The sequence below is a fragment of the Mustela putorius genome, unplaced genomic scaffold (assembly GCF_011764305.1).
Source record: "Mustela putorius furo isolate JIRA1106 unplaced genomic scaffold, ASM1176430v1.1 tig00003853_pilon_pilon_pilon, whole genome shotgun sequence".
In the NCBI taxonomy this organism is placed as follows: domain Eukaryota; kingdom Metazoa; phylum Chordata; class Mammalia; order Carnivora; family Mustelidae; genus Mustela; species Mustela putorius.
Genome location: NW_025422005.1, coordinates 64,185,703 through 64,205,865, shown reverse-complemented (window position 1 = coordinate 64,205,865; position 20,163 = coordinate 64,185,703). Strand labels below are relative to the sequence as shown.

General features: G+C 39.7%; 1 protein-coding gene across 1 annotated transcript in view; it reads right to left on the bottom strand.

Moving 5' to 3' along the window:
- Positions 1-20,163, bottom strand: part of AK5 (adenylate kinase 5) — a 240,820-nt gene that overhangs the window by 202,668 nt on the left and 17,989 nt on the right.

Here is a 20,163-nt window from a genome sequence, read left to right as displayed (position 1 = left end):
TGTTATTTCAACACAGTGAAAGTATGTATGGAAATTCCGTTGTATTGGATTAAAGTTCCAAAATGGAAGCCACACAGCAGAGGCATAGAAGAGGGCCTGAAGTTCTGGAAACTTGTGGCCCATGTGAATATTCCATGAATACATGGGATGTTTTCTTTCCCTAGAAACTTTCCAGGACTCTTATTTTACTAGAAAAAGCACTTAGGGAGAGGAAGAAATAAAGAAGTTTTATCTAAGTCTATGTTCTGGTAGGCAAAACTGGGTCTATGAAAAGCCCTGCTGATATAATCAAATTATTCTTCCATTACCCACTCATTCACTTAGTTGAGTGCTACCAAGCATCAGAAGTGTAATAATCGCATCTTGTACCTCAAAAAGTAGCTCACAATCTGGCCTCCAGTTACAAACTGCTCTGATATAACAATGGGATGAACTCAAGGTTCATTTTAGAAGTTGATGGTCTGATAGCTATCATCACATCCAGGGTAGCAAACTAAGCCGAGAGACTACCTAATGAAGTGACCAGCAGAATATGTGAAACCAGGACTCTTTCTGGCAATCAGGAATAGTCTCGCAGGCGCCTCCACCCACCCCATCCTCCTTTAACTATAACCCCACTTCTATGACGAGGATAAAGGTTTTGTGTGTTTTTCTATAAAGATGTAATATGTGGATTCAGGGTTCTAGAACATTTTTTAAAAAGATTTTATTTATTTATTTGACAGAGAGAGATCACAAGTAGGCAGAGAGGCAGGCAGAGAGAGAGAGGGAAGCAGGCTCCCCACTGAGCAGAAAGCCTGAAGCGAGGCTTGATCCCAGGACTCTGGGATCACAACCTGAGCCGAAAGCAGAGGCTTAACCCACTGAGCCACCCAGGTGCCCCAGTTCTAGAACATCTTGAATGGAAAGTCAAAGTGTTAAAAACTTTAGTCTGTATAGTACAAATATGGCCCATCCTGGAGAGGTTTTCCATCTGGGATATGCAGAGAATCATTATTGCTAAAGATCACAGCGCTCTGGACTCAGCTCCAAAATCAGTTCTCAACGTAGTAGGCCAGGGAGCCATTATCTTTGAATGCCTTGCGCACACTGAAGTCTTTTTATCACTACTGGGTTATACGCATTAGCAAGGCGGCTCCATAAGCCATAGGGGAAAATTTATTGTCAGTTTCATTCGATAGCCATAACACACACAGACACACAGACACACACACATACACACACTCAGACTCAAATGGATTTTCAGTGCTAAGTAGCAGTGCACAGAAGAGGTATTTTTTTTTTTACTAAAATCAATAAAGTTATTTCCCAAAATCATTGATGTCCACTTTTAATGTTCTACTCAGTGTTTTACTTTTTATTATTTTTATTTTTTAAAGATTTTATTTATTTATTTATTTGACAGAGAGAGAGATCACAAGTAGACAGAGAGGCAGGCAGAGAGAGAGAGGGAAACAGGCTCCCGGCTGAGCAGAGAGCCCAATGCGGGGCTCCATCCAAGGACCCTGGGATCATGACCCAAGCCGAAAGCAGAGGCTTTAACCCACTGAGCCACCCAGGTGCCCCCTACTCAATGTTTTAAATGGCAAATGGGTAATTAGTAAATGGGTAATTTTCCAAGGCTCTAGAAGACATAGCTATTGCAAGACTGGGTCTTTTCAAATTGTGCTGGTGCCATGGAGCCCGACTTTTGAGTCTCCTTGAGCCACAGGAGCAGCTGCCTTCACCTTGACCTTTCTGCTTGAACAGGGAGCCAGAGCACTGAAGTATAATCATTCTAACAGGATATTTTTAGGTTATTAATTTAGTGCTTTGAAATGTATGAGTGATTTGGGCAGAAACAAATCTGAACTGGAAAAACTTTCCAAATATTTCTCTCCTCTGTGTGTGTGTGTTTCTTTCTTTCTTTTTTTCTATCTCTAACTGTGTATATATTAAAATACATACACGTATATACATACATACACACTGCCTAAAGATATTTATTAGAATATTTGGTAGTTCAAGTAAAGCATAGTTGAATGAATTTTCAGAAGGCTCATTATTAAATTTTAATAGAAAGCAAAGAATCATAGATATGGAAAGGTCCACCAGAGATTTTAAAACATTATCTATTTTATTATTCATTCATTGTTTACTCGTTCATTCGGTAAATACTGAGTATTTAATGTGCACAAAAATAGTCTTAAAGAATTCCTGGGGCACCTGGGTGGCTCACTCAGCTAAGCATCTAACTTCACCTTAAGTCGTGATCTCGGTGTCCTGGGATGGAGCCCTGCATCAGGCTCCTCACTCAACAGGAAGTCTGCTTCTCCCTCTGCCCTTCTCTCCACTCATGTACTCTCTTGTTCTCTCTCAAATCAATTAAAAAAAAAAAGTTTAAAAAAAAAACTTAAAAAAAAACAACTAAACATTTCTAAACAAGAAAAAAATCAATGGTTGGCTCTAATAATTCATTCTAATGCTTAACAACTGGTACTTTAAAGAAGAGTTTCCTTATATATAATCCAAAATTATTTTCTCCTTTTTTCAAGATTATATTTATTTATTTATCAGAGAGAGAGAAAGTGGGAGTGAGAGGGCAAGTGCACCAGCAGGGGGAAGGGTAGATTGAGAGGAACCAGCACACTCCTTGTGTGGAGCCCAAAGTAGGGCTCAATTTCATGACCCGGAGATCACTACCTGAGCTGAACCCAAGAGTCAGACATTCAAACAACTGAGCCACCCAGGCATCCCCAAAATTATTTTCTTAAATACAAATACATTTATTACTCAGTAGAGAAGAACCAAATAGTATATTATTTATAAAATTCTAAGACATGCTTGGAGAATAGTTATGAGGAGGTGACTATGAAGACTGACTTTGAAGTAAATATAACAGAGCTTTTAAACTGGATGTGTTTCTCTTTCAAATGAACCATTTGGGAAAATAAAAATTCATTTTTATATGCTATCTACTGTTAAAAACGTCTTTTGGCTTTAACTACAGAAAGGTTTGGTTAGATGATCAATCCCAATCTTTTGGGACTAGACTCATCCTATTTTAGTGTTCAGGAAGACAACACAGTTGGGTGGAAAGAGCACTGGACATAGAAGTGTGGCCTGCTTATTCTAGCTCAGGGCTTTTTGCTCCTTACTCCTGCTCTCCCATTAACTAGATTTGTGAAATCTAGCCATTCACTTAACTTCTCTGGGCTTCAGTTTTTTCGTTTATAAAATGAGATCAGTAGCTACCAAACTTTTTTTATTCAAAGGTAGTTTTTAAAAACAAATCCCAAGAAATTTTTCATGTGGCTGAAGCTGTACTTTTGCTGTCAGTTGAGTGAGAAAATGCTGATTTTGCCTGGTTTTGTTTGTCTCTGTAATGACTCAGCCACCCCCAAAGGCAGAGACCATCAGTTATTATATTCAGGAGAAAGTACCCTTCAAAATTTGTGCTTCTATGAATCTATGTCCTTATGGAGGACATTATTTCAAGCATGAATGGGAAGCTATTTTCTGGCCATGACTCATGGAAAAAAAAAGAAAGAAGTGAGGACTACACCAGATTAAATGCAATAATCAAGAGGTACCAAACACAGTAGAACATTAGTCAGTACCACTTTTCCAATGTAAACATAAGCATTTTACCTTCTGTCCCATCCTCATATTAGACAAGTACCAATGACTATGTACTCAAAGAATGCTATATAAAAAGATGTTACCCTTCTAAGTCAATATTTTTATATTTTAATAAGGAATTATCATGGGGAGTGAAATTAAACAACAAACCAGAGGTAGCTTACCCTATATTTTCATAATATATAATACATAAGAATTTGTTGCTAATATATAGAACTAAAATAGGTTTCATAATACATAGGAATTTGTTGCTAATATATAGAACTAAATTTGATTTGGACATTGACTCTATATTCTGTGACTATGCTAATATATAGAACTAAATTTGATTTGAACATTGACCTATATTCTATGACTATGCCAGATTTATTAGTTTGAACTTATTAGTTAGGATTTTTTTTGTAAACAATCATGTTACCCACAAGGACAGTTTTAATTCTTCCTTTCCATATGTTTGCCTTTTATTGATGTTTCTTATCTTACTGTATTAGAACATCCAGTATAGTCTCCAATAGAAGTGGTAAGAATGGACACCTCTGTAGTTCCAAGTCTTAGGCAGAAAGCACTCAATGTCTCATCATTAAGAATCATATTAGCCATAGGTTTTCATATCAGATTAAAAGAATTCACTTTATATTGTCAATTTGCTGAGTTTTTTAATGAATTGATATTGACAGTTGTCAAATGCTTTTTTGGTCATTGTTGCCAAAGAACAAACTCTATAGGATTTCAAGCTTTTACAATTTATTAAGACTTGTGGTATGGCCTAATATATGGTTTATCTTAGTGAAAGTCTGATGTGCACTTGAAAACAATGTGTACTGTGCAGTTGTTGGATACTGTGTTCTAGATATGCTTATTATTTTTCAGGTGTTGGTCCTTAACAGATATTTTGCCTAGTTTTTATTTCAAAGATTGAGAAAGGATTAAGACTTCCAACTAGGAGTATAGGTTTGTTTATTCCTTTCTTTGCTTCTGTCAATTGTTTGATTCACACATTTTGAAAATTTATTAGGTATATACAGATTTAAAACTTTTTATGTTGTTCTGATGAACTGACATTCTTATCACTAGGAAATGTTCTTCTTGGTCTTTGGTAATACTTGTTGTCCTGAAGTCTACTTTATCTAATAACAATCAACTCCAGCTTTCTTATGTTCCATATTTGCATAGTATATCTTTTTCTGCCCTTTATTTTCAACCTGGCTATGTCATTATTTTTAGAAAGCATCTCTCATAAAAATAAAGTATGTTTGTTTCTACCCAAATAATGGAAATCCCAGCTGAATCTTTCTGAAAAAGTAGGATTCCTTTTCAGTGTAAATAATTATCCTGTTTATTAATTTTAGAAATCCAGCATCTCTGGGGCTCCTGGGTGACTCAGTTGGTTAGGCAACTGCCTTCAGCTTGGGTCATGATCCTGGAGTCCTGGGATCGAGTCCCATATCGGGCTCCCTGCTCCTTGGACAGTCTGCTTCTCCCTCTGACTTTCTCCCCTCTCATGCTCTCTCTCACTGTCTCTCTCTCAAATAAATAAACAAAATCTTAAAAAAAAAAAAAGAAATCCAGCATCCCTGACTTTATTTTCACATAACACAAGGCACCCCTGTGCACATATTTACTCTTCACAGAATGTAATGTGCTTATCGTCAGTGAGGCTAAATTGGTAGGATCTGAGAATAGTATCTTGGGCTTCCAAAATAAATGACAGCTAGCTTAATTTGAATTTATATTTTTGGTAATTACTTAGGAGACTAAAATTATAAGTGTATCTGCATTTTCTCAAGGAACTGGCCTTTTCTATTAAAGACATTAAGGGAACTGGGCCTGGAAATTAAGAAAATACAGTAGTTTATGTTTGAGTGAATCACTGTGCAAAAAATGCAAAATGTTAACATTGGGAAAGCCTTTTGTCACTCATCCTTATCAAGCACTCCAGGGAAATGAAACCAGTGCATGCTGGCATAAAAAAATGAGTTACAGTTACTGCACAACTACTGTACATAGTGCATTGTAGGGCTGTGAGAAAGACCAAAGTAGTTGCAAGACTCCCCACTTTAACACATCTGTATTTGTGCTGTGTATCTTCTTTAGGCCCCTGTAGCTCACCTTCCACCACTCTCTCCCCAAGCTGTGTCCTGGGTGATTGCTCTTCTGGAACAATTCAATGAGGTCCCTTGCCCTCCAGCTTCCAGTTGGTTCTGACTGGAGAACATCAGAAGATCAGATGAAGGGGGGAAGGGAAAGTCTGGATATTTATTCCCTTGGCTCTCATCCTGTGGGGCTCATCAGAGGCTGGCTACCTCTCCTCAACGAAGGTCAAGGCTCCGATGAGGAGGCTTTATTCATATGTCTGTTTCTTTGTCTGGATTCAAACTACTGCTGCTCCTTTTTGGAATCTACAGGCCTAGGGAGGGTAACAGATCCCACTTTTACTAACATCATGATATTGAACTATCCTTTGCACTTTCTTCAGGTCCTACGCACACCTGTTCAGTATTTCCTGTACCAAGCACTCTTCCGTGTAGCCTATCTGAGCACGATACCTCTTTCTTGCTGGAAGCTGACCAACACAGCAAGCTGATGAGCCAACAGTTAACAATTTAAGGGACTATATAATAAGTGCCATATAAATCTTAAAGACAGTTACTGATTTTGCTGAATAAGCTGAGAGTAAAGAGAAATCTCCGAGGCTTGGAGAGCCTCAGGGAAATTGTGCAGAAGGGGGTAAGATTGGACAAGCAGTGAAAAATGACTATCAAGGAGAAACAAATAACAAGGGAGCAAGGGTGAAATGTATTCAAGGGATGGTGGGAACACAAACCAAATCTGGCTCAGGTGAGATTGTACAGGGAATCTGCACGGGGACATGAGAGCCTTGTGACATTAATATTGAGAAAACCTCTTATGTGAAACTGCTCCCATTCTGAGGAATTTCTCTCTCACTCAAGAAAGTAAGGGTGAAGACGAGTGAAGATGATGTTATTGGAGTAACTGCATGGGTTCCAATATTAGTACTTTGATATTGTTGGCAACAGCCCCCTTGCTCCATAAAGATGCAGCACACTATGGCTGAGAACCTTTGTTGTGTGCAGTTAAATACCAAGTTGAAGTGTGCACTTTAGTTTGCTTAAGAATCAGTTTTGATAGAGGTATTTAACTTCTTAACTTGAGCATCCTTGGGTTCGATGTACAGGACATTTTAATTCAGTAATTCTGGGAAGGGACCAGAACAATCTGCATTTTTAAACAAGGCATGTACCTGATCCTGATACAAACCCTCTAGGGAGACAATTGGCAATTAAAAACTTTCAACCAAAAGAATGAATTAATGGCAGTGGTCTTTTGGACAAATTAATCTGGCCACAGGACACAAGACAGACTGGTGGTGGAGGCACTAAGGACAAGGAAGCTTGGAAGAGTGAGGTCTCTAGAAGTGCAAGCAGGTGGACGGGAGGACCCGGCATGAAAAGGCTAGGAGGAGAGGAAATGAGAAGAGACAGATATGAACAAAGTGAAGAATGAGCCAGTCTTTCTTTACCAAGTGTCATGGTATGGTGGTTTAAAATATGTCAAGTTTTGTTTTGTTTTTTAATGACACTCTCCCTGTTTTAAAAAAAAAAAAAATCCACGGATTCTTATTCCCCTCTCCTCTTTTCTGTTTTGCACAGAAGGGATGTATGGCTTTTGAAGCTGAGTTAGAAAAGGCATTCAGGCTTCCTTCTGGCTCTCTTGCGTTAACGTGCTTTTGGAGCCCTGAGCTGCTGTGAGGTCCAGCCGACCTGGGACCTCCACATGGTGAGAAAGAAAGAGAGGCCTGAGGAACTCAGCTGTTCCAGCCCCAGCTGTCTGAGTCTTCCCAAACCAACCATCAGACGTCTGAATAAAGAAGCCTAACTCTGACCACCATTTAAACACCATGTCATGAGAGATCTTGAGTGGTTCTTGATTTCCTGATCCACAGAAACATATGAAATTTAAGTATTGTCATTTTAAGCCAATAAATAAATTTTGGATGATGTCTTATGGAGTAACAGTACCTAATTTACAAGGCGAAGTCAAAGAGAACTTTGAATATTATCTTCCTAAGAAACCCAGAAATTGTCATTTCTCTTTATACAATGCAGTGATAAAAACCTCAGCAGCCTTTTAACCTTGATTGGTCTTATAGTCACAGCCCATCAAAATAAAAATAAACAAAAAATAATCATCTAATAATATATTCTCAATTTCAAAACCTAATTATTAAATAATCAGAAGCAAACTTCTAGGTCATTAGTTCCAGGGGGAAACGACCACATTTCCTTTAATATTTTGCACAAAAGTGCTAATGCTTAGAAAAAATTTGTGTGATTAAAATTAAATCACTCCCCCTTAGGAGCAAATCAAATTTGTCCCCCTTAGGAACAGCAAATCAAATTATGTCTGTCAAATCAATTCACTATGCAAAGAGGATGAAAGCCCTGTGAGGAGGGCTTTCCTTTTATCTCTAAGTGTTTGGTTTGTTGGTTTCTTTTTTTTTAACTCTATTTATCTAGTTGAGAATGTTTCATATATCCAATTTCACTCATTCAACTTCAGAATTTAACTCTATTTTTAGGTTTCTTTTAGATGGCAAAGTTGAGGCTAAATTATAAATCCTAGAGGAAATCACAACTAGAAAAAAAATTTTTTTTCCACGTAGTTATATACACCTGCTCCAGCCAGTTTCACCCTCTCTGATCCCACAGTGCATGACAGGCAGAATTCATAAGGGTCGTGTGCACTCATGGGCTCAACCCTTGGAAGCACAAATCCCTCACTCAAGAAGCCTGGAAGAATGCACATGAGTAAGTGTGGCAGGATCACAGGAATCATCTTGGGTCCATTGTGAAGTCCTCTCTCCATAACCTTCCCTGCTTTACCACTCCTCTACAATCAAGTAAGAATGCTTAGTGCCTGCTCTTACTAAGTATCAGGACCTCAACTCAAAACCACAGATCACACAACCCAGAAAACAAACCATGGCGAACTGCTGTTTAAACAGGTCTGAATTTGTGTTACGTAATTATTGAAGTTGCTCCCCAGATGGTCTCTCGAGTGTCACAAATCAAGTCATATTTCATCCCCTTGTCCATGATTATTTTCATAGGCTGTGGGCCCTCCAGAAGGATGGCTCAAGATGATGAACTATGTCAGACAGTTGCCTCACCTACAGAATAAGGTGTATGTAGCTTTGTGATGTATTTTTGTGTATGTGTGATAAACCAATAATTAAAATCAGACACAGCTAAGACAAGGGAAGGACAAGGGACACTGTAGGGCACGGACTCCAGTGCCTTGTAAGGCCATATTGGTGCTGGAACAGTGAGATACCAGCTGGGGTGGGAGTGGGGGATGGCTGTGAACAAGACATCATCTACCCTGTCTAATGACATCAGCATAAACTGGGAGCCCCTACTTTGCTACCATTGCAAGACAAGGTAGAAATCTGCTTTTTAATGTGAAGTCTCTTAATTTTATAATTTAGCACACATTTTAAAAATTGCCTGATGCCCACATTCAGCCTGTATTTGTGACCTCAAGTTTCCAGAAAGCTAGTGGTCTAGAACATCTGTATCTCCTCCTTGGGAATCCCAGCTCTGTCTGCCTGCTAGGCGAGTTACTTGACTTATCAGAGCTTCAGTGTCCTTAACTGTAACGTGGAATAACAACAGGTAATGTTGGGGAGTAAAGTGATAACACAATACGAATCAATTATAAAATATGTATATTCAAATGCAAGTTTCTAGAAATAATATACTTGCTTACACCAGAAACAAAATAAGAAATATAGGAACAATGGAAAAATCAGGCTAGCTGAACACCAAATGAAGTCAATAAATAAAATAGAAAGTAAATGTCTAGGTCTTTGGGAAATTTGGGTCACAGAAGCAATATATACATATTACTTGGAAGAAATCAACCAGCATTATCATCAAAGGAATTCTGTACAGGTCCCCAACAAAGCAGCCAGAGGCACCAAAACACTACTCACATGAAAATCCCATGGATATGGATGCACAAGGCTAACTAGGAAAGGAAAGGAGGCATCTCTGTGGGACCACTCCCAAGAAAGGAGAAACCAGCAGGAAAAAATGGGTGAAATCAAAAGAGGGTACACAGAATGGGGGTGGGGAGGGAACACTGGTTTTGCTGAAATATGGAATGCCAAGATGCGAGAACACCACTATTAAATCAGTGGGCTTCCAAGTGCTTCTGCCCCACGGTGTAGAATGTCCTTGGACTCTAGCTGACAGATTACTGAAGTGGTTCTAGCCATTTTCAGCACAAGAAAAATTTCTTTCAACAGAGTTTTGTGAGGAACCTCAGAACATAAAATAAAAGCAGAGTGGTTACAGGCTGCTTTAACACCTACAGGGGGCCTCTGAGGGCTGCATCAATCAATGTGAAAGTTCCCCTAGAAGGAACTGGACGATCCTTTCTCCTTCAAAGCTCTGACAAACAAGAAGGGAGAGTCCGTGAGGGCTCTTCTGCTGTACAAATCTATGGAGAACTTATCCTTAATATGTCTAATCATAATAACCACATCTTTTTGTTAAGTGGTCACTATTAGCCACACATTGTGCTAAGAACAAATACGCGATCGTATTTAATCTTTACAATAACCCTGTGTGTTCTTATCGTCTTCATTCTCCAAAGAAAAATATTGAAGCCTCAAGAGAGTTGGTAAATCAGTCAAAATCACACAGTAAATGAGAATCAGAACCTACTGTATCCCATTGACATTATAATCAACTCCACTGATATCAGCAAGGGTCTGAGAGATTGAACTCAAGATCACTTTTGAAGCAGTCACCTGAGTCGTTCCTTTTCTGGATATTCATGACACTAGTACCTGTTTTCCACTTCAGAACAAAAATACACTTACAAGAACCCAGTGTAATAAAGAAATATGTTAAGGTAGCAGGGCAGGTGGGAGGGGGGGTCCATGAGAGTGGGAATGATGGGAAAATAAGAAGAATGGAAGGGAGTTTATAGCATGAATGAGATAGCTCTGCCCTGAGGAGAGAACAAGCGCCTACCGAGGGGAAAGACAGACAGACACACTCACCAACACAAAAATTCCACAAAGATCAATTGAGAATTGGTTAGGAAAGAAGGGGCTTATCTATAACAGCAGCAAACCAGGAACAGAACCAACAAAAAGCATACAAGTCTTTTTTACGGAATACTATAAAACTTAACTTACTGAAGAACATAAACCAAGACCTGAGTAAATGAAATGATAGGGCTGTGTTCATGGATGGGAAGAAGTCAGTTCTCTGAAAATTAACCTATATATAATATGATCTATATTGAAATTAAAATGAAATCTCAACAGTTTTTTTTTTTTAGGTTTCTGACAAACTGATTCTAAAGTTCATAAAGAAGAGTACATTTATAGGCCAAGCCAACTGAAAAGAAAAAGAAGGGGAAGAGACTGTCTTTCAGGCATTAGGATATAACAAGAGTTCTTTAGACGAAACCATGATAATTGATGTAAAAAAATATAAAGAGACAATAAAATTCTATCTCTACCTCACACTATGCATAACAATTAATGCAGAGAGAAGAAATACCTAAACCTTCAAAGCAAAATTAAAAATAAATATAAAAATATGGAATATTTTTATGACACTGCAGGGAATGTTTTCTTAAGGTCTAAGTGTAAAAGTCAAAAAAATGCTGATAAATTTACCATATTAGAATTTAAAACTTCTGTAGGGCAAAAGATAGGACATGATTCTGTATGTTTCTCTGTCATTATGTGGAAAAAATATAAATGGAAAAAAATATAATCAAAATACACAGCAAAAGATTAGTATCTAGAATGTCCAAATCAATAATAAAAACTCAACAATCCATCAGAAAAAAGGTGCCAAGGTTATATTTTGGCAGTTCTCAAAAAAGGAGATACAGCTAGCCAACAAACACATTTAAAAAACATTTCAGTTCATTAGGGGTTAAGAAAACGCAAAATAAAATAGCAATACCAAAGCATGTACATTTTTAATCCATCAGATAACCTAAAATAAAAAGACTTGAAATTAAGTATTGGTGAGATGTGGACAAATGGGGAAAAAAGGGATCATAAATTTACGGGAACACTTTTTAATATTATATTTTTAAAAATCTAGAATAGATTTAATATTACACATACACACATACACACACGCATTCCTTCTACATTAGAAAATCCATTTCTAAGGGGCACATGGGTGGCTCAGTGGGTTAAGCCTCTGCCTTCGGCTCAAGTCATGATCTCAGGGTCCTGAGATCAAGCCTGGCATTGGGCTCTCCGCTCAGCAGGGAGCCTGCTTCCCTCTCTCTCTGCCTGCCTCTCTGCCTACTTGTGATCTCTCTCTTTCTCTCTGTGTCAAATAAATAAACAAAATTTAAAAAAAAAAAAAAGAAAGAAAAGAAAATTCATTTCTAGGGATGCCTGGGTGGCTCAGTCTGTTAAACATCTGCCTTCAGCTCAGGTCAAATCCCAGGGTCCTGGCGTCCAGTCCTGCATAAGGCTCCTTGTTCAGTGGGGAGCCAATTTTTCCCTCAATCTTCACTCTTCCTGCTTATTCTCTCTCTCTCTGTCAAATAAATAAATAAAAATCTTTAAAAAAAAAAGAAAAGAAAATCCATTTCTAGAAATATCTAGAAATTCTTGACATAAGCGAAGGGAAATGTGTTCAAGGATGTTGGTCATAGCATTGTTGGCAACCACAGAAATTTTAAGGCAACTTGATCGCCTGCGAATATGATACATTTACAGAAAGTAAGATTATGAAGCAGCTAAAAGAATGAGTTAAAAGAATGAGTTAAGTCTATTTGTACCAACACAAAGAGAGCTCAAAAACAGAACGCACAGTGAAAAAAACAGCTTAAGGGATGATATAAATAGCACTGAGGAAATAGCAGGAGCGGGTCATTGTGAGAAACAGGGAGTAGCCCAGCATGCAGAACGCAGAGGTAGAAACATAAAATTGGAAAATTAGCTGGAGCTAGATAGTTGAATATATTGTTAACTACTTTCAGATTTAAAAAGTAAATAGATTTAGCGTAGGCTTTCCTTCATTTTCAATAATAGCACCTTTGAATTCTTAATGGTTTCAGCTTTACTGTTTGTAATAAATCCTCAGTAAAGAAATCTACTACGGAGGTTCATCCTGTCATCCTATGAACTATGAAATTATACAATCTTCAAAAAAAACACTTTGCTTAGGTTTTCACCTTGGACTCTGTACTATCTAGCAAATTCTTGGCTATGCTGTACGTTTGGTTGGTGGTAAAAAGATCTTAGACTTCCTATTTTCACTTATCTTGATTCCTCTCCCCTCACTAATCTGTTATTTCTTTTCAACAGTCAGGTAGAAGGTGAGAAGAAATTTTTTAGATAGTAAGGACCTATGACCAAATGCAAAGAGGAGACCAGGGCTGAAGTCTGGTGGTAAGTAGCCTCTCCATCTCCCCTTCACCTACAATGGCAGGCCAAGGGCGGGGAGAGCTCAGTTGTTAGGCTGAGAAGTAAGGGTGGGAAAGAATGCATGCTGCTTGTGGTGGAAACCACTGGTTGTCTCTCAAAACCTGTTTTCCCTTCTTCCATAATAACAGTTCTGTAGCTAGGTCCATGCCTGAACACATGACTCCATTGTCCAATGGTTCTTAAAGTTAGGATGTAGTCCTGTGACTTCAGGTCTCTTCAATGGCCTGTGAAGACTAATGTGCAACCCCCGGGGTCTGGGCCTTAAGAGGTGAGCATGTGCCTTCTGGACTTTGTCCCCTGGCAACCAGCTGGAAGCTGGCCACAGGGCACGGCATTACTGACGTCGCTTTCACTGTACTAATAAATGTCAAACATGTCCCAAGGTTCTCCGAGTGAACTCTTAAGACCCTTGGAGATTGCTGAGACCCTTTCTGGGAGGATGCAAGTCAAAGCTATTTTTATACTAACAAATTCCATGCCTTTTTCACCTTCATTCTCTCACAAATGCACAATGGAGTTTTCCAGGGGCTACATGAAGTGTGCTATCACAGAAGTCAGAATGCAAAAGCAGACGTAAGAATCCAGCTGTCTTATATTAAATTAGAAATTAAAGGGATTTGCAGAATGTAATGTTTCTCTTATCACTTTCTTTATTTTGTATTGTTTTGGAAAATATGGTTATTTCTCATAAAAATGTGTTAGTTGTGTTAACCTGCATGGATTCACTGTTATTTTAAAATGACGGAATAAATATTTTTAAATTTCTGCCTTAATTTCTCATATGAAAAATATCAATAGATGTAGCCCCTGTAATGAAAGCTTTCTGAGATCTTTAATAATATTTAAAAGTGTTAAAGGGTCTTGTGACCAAAAAGTTTGAGAAGCACTGCCCAAAAAGTTTGAGAACCACCGAATCTCCGAATGACTGTATAGGTTGAAGGTTCTCTGCCCTCATTCACGGCATAGCTGTTACATACAAGAGAAATAAGTTTCTGTGTTATGTCACTGTGTCATTGTGTCTTTTTATTACAGCATCCTGGATTTACTCTAAATAATACAAAGACTAGTCATGTAAGTGTTTGATATAGTATTTGATCAATGCCACATGGCATTAATTCGCTTGGGCTGTAAGAGCAAGAAATTTTAGGCTGGAAGACTAATGACACTTGATATGCCATTGCAAATATTCGGTAGAACTCTTACTTGTGATAACTTGTAAGGCAGACCACGTTCCTATGGAGCCCACGGCTAGAGAAGTAATGACCAGAAAGGGCTAGAATTATCATATGTGTTGACTGTTCTCTATTTTATTTAGCAACACAGAATAAGAGATAGATAAACCTGAGAGAGAATTGACCAATTTGCAAACAGATAAAGAGAAAAGAAAGTGTCCAGGAACTTAAGACTTACAAGTTTGAAAAAAACCAACTGCTTCTTTACCTCCAAAGAGCAGAAGACAAGGCTCTTAGTGCTCAAAGGACTCCTGTTAACTAACACTCTCCCAGCTTTCCAAAAAAAGAATCCAGCCCCGAGGCAAAACCTGGATGAAGGATGCTGCCTGTTGTTTTATATGGCCTCAAAGTAACTACCACCAAAATGAGGAAACAAAAAGCCAACATGGCTTAATATCTAAATCTAGAAAAAAACTTTAGGTATAGTTATCGATGCATAGAACTAACTAGAAGCAAAAAGAGCAGATAATTACCAAATTTTTGAGGAAATGGGTTTTTTTTTTTTAAAGATTTTTATTTATTTATTTGACAGAGAGAGAGGCAAGGAGAGAGAGAACACAAGCAGGGAGAACGGGAGAGGGAGAAACAGGCTTCCCACTGAGCAGGGAGCCAGATATGGGACTGATCCCAGGACCTTGGGGTCATGACCTGAGCTGAAGGCAGATGCTTAATGATTGAGACACCTAAACACCCCTGAGGAAGTGGTTTTACCAAAGAAATCATAAGCATAATCAGAAGAAGCTTGTTTTTGTTTTTTGTTTTTCAAATTAACAATAGATCCCAAAGAAGGCATCGTCTCCAACACAATACTTTGATGTGGCCATGTAGGATAATGGACAAGAAGAACTTTTCAGAAGGCCAAAGGCTTCAGAAGACAAGGAGTTGAAATCACTCTACTGCTAGGGAACGGATTTGTTACTTGCTATGATTTGGTGATGACAACATGTATCTCAGAATTTCCTTTTCTGAACAGGAGCTTTATTTTACTTCTCCTAGTCTTATTCCTCCAATATTTATTAGTGGCAGGGAGGGAAGACAATGCCATGTTCAGTTTGTAGGTGGCTGAAGAGTCTAATCTGGACTTACTGGAGAGAACTGTACTTCAAGTAAAGATTTCTTTTTAAATTTTTTAAGACTTTATTTATTTGAGAGAGAGGGAAATAAAGAGAGAGAGCATGAGTGCACAAACAGGGCCAGGGGTAGAGGGAAAAGGAGACTTCCTGCTGAGCAGAGAGCCCACAGCAGGGCTGTATCCCAGGACCCTGGGATCATGACCTGAGCCTAAGGCAGACACTTAACTGACTGAGGCACCCAGGCTCTTCTCATGTAGAAATTCTTGACTTTTGATCTGGGTGCTCTGGGTGCTCTCGTTGAGGAGTGAGTGAGTACATTCTACGTTGGAAGGAAGGGAACGTGCCAAAATGTGGATGGCCAAAGGGGTAAACCGGAAGAAGCTGCCAGTTAGTTCTCCTATCCTTCCGTAATTACAGAACCGTAGGCAGGCATCTGGCTACCCAGCTGGATTATTCTTCCCAGCCTGCCTCACAATCATAATAAAACTAAATTCTCAACATTGCTATGTGAGCAGAAATGATAGTCACCACTATCCACATCCAGAACTTCAGACCTTCAGATGTTTATGTTCTCTTCCCCTTACGTGCCTGCTGGAAACCATATGTGGTGACAGCCCTGCTTCGACCCTACAGGTGATGAAAGCATCCCAGGAAATGGCAGAACAACAATGTGGAAGGAAACATACTCGCCAAATGACCTCGAGGAGAAAATCTGTCTGTGCAGTCCGGACTTCACATTGATACTATATTCCCTAACAGAAAATATACACTTCCTTGTCCTATAAGACACCTAAGTGTGAAGTAAGACCATCACCAGTATGTGGTCAATATCAGAAATCCATCTCCTCTCAGGCCCTGGACCTGTGAAGAAGTCTCGGGGGAGATTTCTGCATGTGTGTATATACGGGTCCAGAGACACATACAAAAAGCTAGAAAAACCCTGAGGAGTTGTGGTCTCATGAAAATACATATTTAGCTGTTGTCCCTGATTCCTGGCATGGAGCTTCTAAAACCTTCAGAATTTCCTGAATAACAAGACTGTCTTCTCTTGTCCCTAATGAACACCTTCTGACCACACCTTAGTCAAGGCTGTTGAAGTGACTCTGGCAGGGTCCAAAATAGTATCCGGATGGGAGTTTGCTGGCAGAGAGACCAAACATGAGACGAGTGTAAGGGCCTATTTAGCCAGAGCGGCCCTACCTTGGTTGAACAGCCATTTTGTTGTTTATGCAATAAAACTTAAATCCCCGGCCCCGCCTCCCCCCAGGGGAACTTATTTAAAAGCAAGTCTGGGAAACCAATCCCAGGTAACAAAGTCCAAATACAAGGGTGGGTCAGGCCAGGTGGAAGCATTCAATCAGTGGGGGTGCATACTGTCTCCTAGCTACCAAGGAGTGTGGTCCCTGCCTTTTGGGAGCCAATTCTCACCAAGGTGATAGGCTAGTGCAAATGTCTACTATGGGGTGAATTGTAGTTCAATTGGCCACCCGTGTGTGACCTAGCATGACTGTGCAGCTTTCTCTGTGTGTTGCAATCTCATTGGCCACCTGTGCGTGGCCAGGCTCAACCATATGGCCTTTGCTCTATAAAAGTTAGTCTGTGAGGCAGGGAGGGGTCGCCCTCTCTGTAAGGGGCGGCCCTGACTGTTCTGTTTGATGGTTGGTTTGATTCTTGATGCTTGGTGCGAAATAAAGCTTTGCTTGACCTTCGCTTTGTATCAGTCTCGCTCCTTTAACCATGGACCCATTATTGGGAGACCCAAGATTGGTGACCCAACAGTGAGAAGGTGGGAACTTCCAGCCACACTCCCTGGTCTCCAAAAAGAAGAGAGAGCTTGGGTTAGAAAAATTCAGCAATGAAGCTGCTGGGTTTATAGACATGTTGAGGTAGTGGGAGGGTGCTGCACCCAGAGAGAACATGGAAGTTCTGCATGCCCAACCCCACACCATGCCCTACACATCACTTCCATTTGGCTGCTTCTGAGTTGTACCTCGTCATAATCCCCTCAATGTAAGTAAAGCATTTTCTTGAGTTCTGTGAGTCATTCTAGCAAATTATCGAAACCGATGAGAGCATTGTGGGAACCCCAGAATCTATAGGTGATGGGACAGAAATACAAGTGTCCCCGGAACTTGTCAGTGACCTCTGAAGTGGGGACAGTCTTGTGGGATTGAGCCCTTCACTGGAAGGGTCCAGACTAACTCAGATAGTTAGTGTCAAAGTTGAATGCAATGATCAGATGTCTTGTTTGTGCTGAGGATTGGAGAACTGGGAGGGAAAACCCTCACACATTTGGGGTCAGACATGGTACCAGAAAAACAGACAGCACAAGGGCTTGAGCCTACATAGGGTACAGAGTAATCAGGGCTGACCCCAACATTTTGCTTTGCATAAACACTTCAGCTTTGCCTCTGCAACCTCTGAACTCTGGTAGGTCAGCAGTGGTGGCACAACTCAGCACAACTGTTCTACTTACAGTGGCCAAGAACCTCTATATAGGGTGTTCCAAGGTCAGCTAGAGAAAGATGCGAGACTGGACTTTTTCAGCCTCGGACGAAAGGCTGGAAAAGTCCAGTCTCGGAGCTGGATGTATTACGGAGATACCAGACCATCTTAACAGAACTTGCTGACAGATGTCCCCAACAAGTATCATGACCCCTGGCCCATCACCCGTGTCTAGGCTTTGGAAGAGAAGGTGGAGATCAGTCAGGTGTCCAGAGACTTGCTAGAGAGCTACGCGTTTCCTGCCCTTTTCCCCACTACCTGCCTCACCGTAATCCACATGAGGAAGAATTTCAGGAGTCAGAGACATCACTTTGTCTTTCTGAGGCTGAACCAGGTCCAAGAAGACATATGTTAAACTGAGTGGAAGACTGAAGTTTTTATTTTATATTGGACTTTTTAAAAAAATTTTTAAGATGTTATTTATCCACTACAGAGAAAGAGTGAGAAAGAGCATGAGAGGGGAGAAGGTCAGAGGGAGAAGCAGTCTCCCTGTGGAGCTGTAAGCCCAATGCGGGACTCGATCCTGGGACTCTGGGATCATGACCTGAGCCAAAGGCAGTGGCTTAACCAACTGAGCCACCCAGGCGCCCTGGACACTTTTTTTTTTAAGTGAAAAAAACTGAGATGTAATTATGGACTGGGTTTTTTTAATACCGGAAAGTAAGACTATCTGTTAATATTTGAAAGATTCACTTTTTTTTTTTCGGAGGGGAGGGGCAGAGAGGCAGAAGGAGAGGGAGCGGGAAAGAATCTCAAACGGACACCCCACTGAGCATGGTGACTGACACAGGGCTCAAACCCATGACCCTGAGATCATGACCTGAGCTGAAATCAAGAGTTGGACCATAACCGACTGAAACACCCAGCCACCCCTGTATGTTTAATATTTTTAAGTGACCAGGAAAGCTATGAGATCTACCTGAGTTATTATTCAGGGGAGAAGAGAGAGACTCACAGAAAGTTTGAAAGAGAATAGAGAAAAAAACCTAAGAAGCTCATGCTGCTTGTGCCCGCCAAATGCCTATCATTCCAAGGGCGGACTGGGTTTGAGTGGGAATGCCTGCCTCGGCTCTCGGGGCTCCACCACTAGCCAAGAATCACGTGGAACGGCTGCCATAGCACCCATTTTCAACAGCAACATCAGGTAACGCAACAGCAACAAAAATGGATTTTTCTGGTTTTTCTCTCGTCAAGGCAGAACAATTAAATCCAAGTCCTCAAACTAGGAAAGCACGGGAGGTTCTAGACTACTGTGGGAGAGGGAAACCTGAGGAGGGAGAAAGGCATTCCAGCACAACCAATGTCCCCAAACAGTTCACCTGAATATTCAGAGAGGCTTTGTGAAGCTGACTTCACAAATAAGAAAATGATAAATAAGTCCGTAGAAAAATAGGCAAAGCAAAGCAGGTAATACTCATAAGAATTACAAATTATCAATAAAGTATCTGAGAGCATCCTTAGTAGTAATTCAAGAAATGTACATTTAAAAGATGAAATACTGTTTCTTACTTATCAGGCTGGCAACATCTTAAATATGAATTCTATCCAGTTGGAAAGGTTCTGGAGAAATACACTTCATTCAATATTGATTGGACTATAACTTGGAAAAGTCTTTTTTGGAGGACAATCTGGAGATAGCTATGAAAATCAAAAATGCATTTGTCTATGAGCACGCACATATGCACACGCATGGTTGTGTGTGTGTTGAATGTACAGAAAATGACCTAGAAGCATCTATACCCAGCTTAACAATGTTTGTTTTTCTTAGGAGAGGAGGGCAGTGGAATGGAATAAGGGTATTAGTAAGCTTTCACTTTTTACACCAGACTTAAAATTTTTATGACCACAATGTTATTTTTGTAATTAAAATTTTACATGAAGAATCAGTCACCCTGCTTTTAAAAGATTAAGTAGATATACAAAATATTTTAATTGATTTATTTCCCTTAAGAATATTCATATTAGGTGTTGAGCATGCATAGTCTACTGAAATTTGAGTAAGTTTTGGCAACATGAACCCTGCCTTGTTATAGGTAGGTGGTTTAGTATTTTACACCTCACTTAAGAGGGTTTCCTGATTTGGTAACCATAGAAGTACAGCGTGATGTTTTATACTGCAGGGCGGTATGGAACAGGCTTGGTTTAAGTAATTAAAGATTAAAGACATAATCTTAGCTAAAGTATTTTGAAATAAAATCCATAGAGGTTTGCACTTTTTAAATAAAAATCA